Here is a 7,208-nt window from a genome sequence, read left to right as displayed (position 1 = left end):
TAAGAATGTTATATTATCTTTGCAGTAAGCACCTTTCATTCTTAATTTTCCTTCAAATAAATTAAGCCATTGGGGCCAGATTGATTTGACCCTCTTGATGACAGCTGGCGGACCCTTCTCTTACTTCCGATTGATCTGAGCGCAAAGCTGGTCAGCCAAGAAGTTCCTTCTCTGGTAGCAAACTCTCTGTGGTAGTCCTCTGTAGTAGTGTAGGAAACGCTGTTGCAGCTGCGGGGCTCACAGCAACCACAGCTGCAGCCGAAGCCATGAGGTCTGCTTTAGAAACCCTGTCACTGGTCACCCGTCACAGCTCTGGGAGGAGACTTGCATTTGCTTTGGCAGACTCCCCCTCCAGGCAAACCCCCTTTGGCGAATTTTAGAACCCCTGCTCACCCTGCAGGTATTCTCATGGGTGTAGCACCTTGACAGTGACTCGGCCTGCAGAGCCCTGACTGATAGAACTGATCTGCGCCAGTGCATGCGCACCGCCTTTCCACGGGTGAGAAGGCCACACTCTCAGTCTCCTAGCTTAGTCCTAGAGGCTTCTCTCCCACATACCTACACTCAGGGTTGAAATAGCAGGGCCAGCAACAGCTTCTCCTACCAGCTCTTTTGGCTGCTGTAGGTCTTCATCGTGGGTCTAGTGGGCTGAGCTGGTTGCACAAAGAGGAGATAAATCCCCAGACCCCCAGTCCTGATGGCAGCATTGAGGAGACAGCTGAAGAGTCGAGCCGCTTATAGCTAAGGGCTCCAATATCCAGATTTCACGGTTGTGACACTAGAACAGGCTGCAGAGCTCTAGAAAGTGGCCGTGTTAATCGTCAAATTGATAAACCTCAAGTTAATAGTCACTTGGGAGGTGGATCTCTGAGCATGCCTCTCTCTCTCTCTCTCTCTCTCTCTCTCTCTCTCTCTCTCTCTCTGTGTGTGTGTGTGTGTTGTGTAGGGGAGTTTTTTTTTTTTCAAGATAAGGTTTCTTTGTGTAGTCCTGGCTGTCCTGGAACTAGCTCTGTAGACCAGGCTAGCCTCAAACTCACAAACCTGCCTCTGCCTCCCAAGTTCTGGGGTTAAAGGCCTGCACCACCACCACCTGGATTATCTTGATTATACTAACTGATTTGGAACAGTATTTGAATTGTGGGAGGCACTGTTTCACGGGTTGAGTCCCAGACTGAATGAAAAGGAAAGGGTAAGGGGGGGGGGGAGAGAGAGAGAGAGAGAGAGAGAGAGAGAGAGAGAGAGAGACTGAGTCCAGTCATTTATTGCTCTCCTGACTGTGTAGTCAACTCCTGTTGCCCTGTGAGGATGAATTGAACTGTGAACTAAAACAAAGCCTTCTCCCTAAAGTTGATTTTGTCTGAATATTGTTACCACAGCAACTGGAAAAGAAGCAGAACAAGGGCCAAGGGTGGTAAGCAACACTATGAATGTCAACAGTGTTGCGAAGGTAAAAAGTGGGAGAAGCTGAGGACCTAGCAGCTGGGTCTGTAAAGAGCAGAAGAAAGGAACCCAGGTGGTAAGGACTCAAAATCTTGGTCACTAGAAAGGTTTGAGAGAGAAAGAGGAGCCAGGGTGTTGCATGACAAAACTTTTCCCGATGAGATGGAACACATGTCATCTGACAGGGAGTCCAAGCCAGACCAAAGCACTGACAACTGAGAAGTCCAACTTAGTGAACCATGAGTTTCATTGGAGTTACCTGCAGGAATATGGGTGACGGAATACATACAGGGGCAGAAATGACTCAAAGACAGCTGCATCACCAAGGCCCACCCCAGCATGGGTGACAGCTCACAAAAGCTGGGAACCTGGAGCACACTGCACAGCCCAAAGGCAGCTCAGCAGGTCTAAGATTGTTCTTTCCAACTGATTCTGATCTAAGCATCTTCCAGGCAACTCAGCTGGTTTCTTCTTCTTCCAGGCAGCTGGTCTTGTCTCAGAGTCCTCTTTGCAGCTCAGCTTCTTTCAGGAACTCTCTGTTTTTATTGCTTTCTCTGGCTAGTGAATCTGATAAGTTTCAGGAACTTCCTGAAACTATTTGGAGTTGTTTATCTTTCTCCTTAAGGTGCTTTCTTCTGGATGGAATGAATGTATTAATCTCAGAGGAAATTGTTACACAATTGAGGGGCTAAAGAGAGAAGACTCAAGAGCTACAGCTGTAGCAGCTGGGTGTTGACACTCTCAGCTCAGAGCAATACTCCTTAAGCAATATGCCTCTGCCTTGAGCCCCTAAAGCAATACACCTCTGGCTTTGATGGCTTGGAGCTGTAAGCCTCTGGTCCTCCAGACTTAGAACTCTATTAGCCTCTGGCTTCCATGGTTTAGCTTGTGCAATTCTGGAACCTAAGTCCATCAACACGAAGGGATGGTTCCTTGGCTATCTGATTTATACCCAGATAGACCAAAAGAATGCCTAGCCAGATGATTGTGCCAGCTGTTTGTGACTGCAAGGTTATATGGGACTGGAGATGGCACACACGGGGTTAAAACTTCTGTTCTTGCTGGAGACAAATGTTTTGTGTTGAGTTGCTTCTGGGAAGGGGAAGGAGGGGGGGAGAGAGGAAGCCCCTTTTTTATTATTCTGAGGTGCATTTTAATTTGCACAAGCAATGCTGTGTCTGTGATGGATGACACACAGGGAAAAATTACAGCCCAGAAAGCAAAGGGGGAAAAAAGAGATCCCGAAAGGATTAAAAAACAGCCCATTGTGATGCTGCATCCTGATCAGAGGCTGGGGGCTGGGAGAGGCCCTGGAGGGATACCTGGGCGGGGCTGGGAAGTTCAAGGGCTAGGCACAGAGGAAGCAAAACAGAAGACGTCTGATGGGAGCTCAGCCTACTCTCCTTCCACCCTGGTACCCAAGGTACCATCCTCCCTGCAGCCTGGCCAGGCCAGTGTGTGGTACAGAAGGAGAGGCCAGCCCACGTCGGCTCTTGGCACACTGAGAATCTGCTGGAAGTTTGCTTTCCTTCTCCCTGATCTTCCTACCATCTCCAGATCACCCACCTGAAAACTTCAGAGAAAACTTAACTGTCTCTGCTCTTTCCTGTGCACGTGTCCATCCTGGCAGCCCTTGGGGTGGGGGTGGGCACATTCAGAACAGCCCAGAGCAGAGGGATCTAATCAGGCAGCTCAAGAGCAGATCACAGAAGGCCGGCTGCCAACGGAGGTATAGATGTTTGCTTTTCTGTGGTTGCTAGCTAACAGCTTAAAGAGTGGGTTCTGGAATCAGATGCCAAGAGCTGGTTTGAAGCCTGACTACTTAATAGCTGTGTAGCCTCAAGCAAGGTACTTAACCTCTTTGGTGGCTCTGTTTTTCTCAGTCTAGAGCTGAGACAAAATTGTTAGGTCCTGTCCCAGCAGCAGCGTTCTGTCACCACTCGCCGCCGGATGCATTTCCATCCTCAACTATGCACCGTGCACACCCCTTAACAGTGTCTGCCAGCCCCAGCTCTCTCTCTCTTGCCTCTTCTCTCTTTGCCTATTCTGTCTATCTGCTGCTTGCCTCTCTCAGGCTCCTACTCCAAGACAGCCTTTCGCTCTTTTGCTCTCCCTCCCCCTCTATCCCCTAGTCAACCTCTTGGACCAACTATTGCACAGGGCGTGTTTGCTTAGTGGCATACTTCGGCAGAGCCAACTTTATTATTATTGTTTTTTTTGTTGTTGTTGTGTTTTTTTTTTTTTTTTTTTTTTTTTTTTTTTTGTTTTTAGTAGAATTTGTGCGCAATTAATGATGACCTTGCACTGATTCTTTTTTTTTTTTTTTAAATAAATCTTTATTTATGCCATATGGCACTCTCCTTACCTTGTAACCAGAGAGTAGAATCTCTCCCAACACATCTAAATCATTTATTTGCAGACCTAATTTTTTTTTTTTTTNTTTTTTTTTTTTTTTTTTTTTTTTTTTTTTTCCCGAGACAGGGTTTCTCCGTAGCTTTTTGGTTCCTGTCCTGGAACTAGCTCTTGTAGACCAGGCTGTCCTCGAACTCACAGAGATCCACCTGCCTCTGCCTCAAACGTGCTGGGATTAAAGGCTATTATTATTGTTTTTAATCATTACAAAAGTAGCACTTACTTCATGGAACTGCTGTGAATATTAAATAGAATAGTGAGATCCTCTCACCAGAAGAAAGCAGGCCAAAGGTAAGGGCAATTAGGAGCTTGGTGACCCCCATATGGAACTGGCTACTCCTAATGCAGCTGGGTAGCCGCTATAGTCATTGCAAAGCCTCTGAGGAGAGGAAGAGCCAGAGCATGTGTGATCAGGAGCTGCCCTAACCAGACTCTGCTCAGGGTAGTTTCCTTTCAGCAAGTTCTTGGAGGTGAGGAAGGCATCTGCATTGTCTACAGCCCAGAGACTCCGCTAAGTACCAATAAAGAATGCTGTCAAGTCTACCGGAGTCCGCTGCTGATGGAAGGGACCTCATAGGTGAGGTTGCCCTGCGTTTTTCCTTGTAGGAACAAAACTTCAGCAAATCTCTACGTTCCCTATGCAAGACACCAGCCCTCAACCAGGTGTCTCCAGGGCAACAGGTAGGCAGGGAAAGAGCAGCAACACTTCCTTGTAGGCAGCTCTCCAAATATGGATGGTGCTGTAAGAAGGATGACTCAGGGATCTTAGAGAGCCCCCATGGGACACCCCGCCTGCAAATAGCTCGCCCCTTTCACACACCACTCACTCATTAATAATCTAAATGGCTAACATTTATTGAATGCTACGTGCTGGGCCCTGTTTTAAGCCTCCTTGGTTACTCCATCACTTAATATCCAGGATAAGTGCTATTATAACCTGTCTCTTGCGGAAGAGGAAATGTAGGTGCCAGAGAGCTCAAGAGGCTTGCCCAAGCAAGGTCTCACTCCTGGAGGCATCAGTGCCAGGGCTTAGACCCAAGTAACCTGACTTTGGAGACACATACTGGTAGAGCCCCTGTCCTTTGCAAAGGTACTTGAGAGACTGGAATCCTTCACGGGAGGGCTTACAATTCCTTTTTCTGAAACTGGGACCCATCATGCCCTGAACAGCAATGCCGGGAAACTCACTGGGGCTTTAGGATGATAAGGTTTAGGGCAGAGCACCGTTTTCTCGGTGCTGCGAAGGCTCGGAAATGCAGCTGTCAACTGCCAGGAGAGGTCTGGTGGCCCAGAACGTTTGGAAGCTCTGTCTTGTGCGTCTTGTGCACGTATAAGGCCACGGATCGGGGATGTGCTCCACCAGTAACTGGAAAAATCAATAATGTGAATCTAAATTTTTAAAATTATGTTTATTCATCATAGTGATGGATTTTTATAAAGGCATTTGGGTGGAGCAAAGGAGAGGCTTGCTGTGTTATGTGAGCTCGCTGAACCTCTGTTTCCTCATCTCTGACGTGGAGTATTGCCTCTCTGGTGGAGTGACACTCCCTGAAGGATGCCTGGAGTTTTCACAATATCTTACTGGGTCTAAGGCTCCCAAGGTAGCCTTGTACACAAAGCCACAAGATCCCCGTTGAAAGACAGGCATACATTCATCATCACAGAAGCTGTCTACACAGTGAGCCTGTGGCTCAAACCCTGGACCTTCTCCTCTGTAGTGGACACTAGTGCCCAGGGCAACACGCTGCTGTGGGCCGTGTGTGTGGATGCAGCAGGACACTTGGGGCAGAGCAGAGGTTTTCCACTGGGGCTCGGGCCAGGTTTGTTTGCGGCTAATCTAGGCTGTCCCTGGGTTAATCTTGGTTCCTCCTTTCATGAGGACATGAAGATAAAGCATCCAGCAAGCTCTTTGGCATGGAATGAGGACCAGTAAGTGGGAAAAGTGTCTGTTCTACTTAGGACTATTGACAACCTCACAATGGCGTTCCCACATGCTTCTTTCCCATCACCACTCTTGTCTGGGTTTTGGCATCCTCCTACCCTCACCCTCTGGTACCTCCTTTTTCAAGCCCAAGGTCTGTTCTCAGGAGCTTCCATTTCTCCCTTCCTGGGCCCTAGGCTCACCTTCTAACTCTCATTTCCATGTGCGCAGCTACCAACTCTTTCCAAGCCTGTGGCCCTTTCTTTCCCTTGCAGCTCTGCCTGCTGGGAATGGCTCTCATATCTTCCAGTCAGAATACTATCTCCCTTCTGTGTGACCACGACAGTCCTTGAATGAGTCAGAGAGAACAGCACTGAACCACAGCTCAAATAGAAGCTGTTCTGATCATCCTCGGGTGTTCACCCTTCACCTGGGGTGGCACAGGCTGAGTGGGGTCTCTACTTCATTCATCGGGTTTCCCATTGCTCTGACAAAATCCTCTAGGAAGGGAAAGAAAGGCAGGGTCGTGCTGGCTCCCTGTTTCGGAGGTATCAGTCCTGTAGACAGCTCTTTTCCTTCTGGGCTTGTGGTAAAGCAAAAACCATCACGGGACGTGGAGGGAAACTGCTCACTGAATGGAAGCCAGAAATAAAAGGAAGGGGGAGAGAGGGAGGAGGAGGGAGAGGGCAGCAGAAAGCAGCAGGGGTAAGACAGGCCTTCAAAGTCACAGCCCAGCCACGTGTTTTCCCCGCGGCCCCTACCTCCTAACAGCCATTTGGTGTGCACCCCTATCCAAAATGAACCCACTGATGAAGTGATGAAGTTAGCCCCCTCCTCATCCAATCAGCTCACAACAGTGTCAGCAGCTGGAGATCAAGCCTTCCACACGTTGAGCCTTTGGGAGGCATTATTTTTAACCTTAACTCTTACAAACCCTCACAGTGGTTGTTGCTCCATTTCCCTGAGTTGAACAGCCGCTATATGCATGGCAGCTTCCATTTTTCTCAGAACTGTTCCAGGACAAGGTCAGACTCCTATCAGCTAATTAGAAGTAGGAGGAGGCTTCCTTGGGGGGCTCTGGGAACCTTTTCACTCTAATCTGAGCTTACCATGGCAGTTGCTCCAGAGGAGAAGGCACACGACTTCCCGGCAGGTCTCGCGTGATCGGCCCGAGACTCTCAGACTAAGGTCCCACAAATGGGTTGTTAGCACCGCAGACACTTCTCGTTCTCCCACAGTTACAGAACAGCAGTTCCGGGCTGTCCTAGTGAGGCTTCCTGTTGCTTGTGAGCCTCACATCTGTGAAAACTCCATGTGACAGAGAGTCTGCTTCTCTCACCCCACTCCCGCCAGCCGGAGCCCAGGCCTCCCCCTCACCCCCGCTCTGTGCCCCCCACCCCCATTCATCACACCTAGGTTTACAGACTTTCAGCTG

This window comes from Alexandromys fortis, unplaced genomic scaffold (genome assembly GCF_014885135.2).
Source record: "Alexandromys fortis isolate MF-2015 unplaced genomic scaffold, M_Fortis_MF-2015_v1.1 scaffold_47, whole genome shotgun sequence".
NCBI lineage: Eukaryota > Metazoa > Chordata > Mammalia > Rodentia > Cricetidae > Alexandromys > Alexandromys fortis.
Note: the sequence above shows the minus strand (reverse complement) of the source record.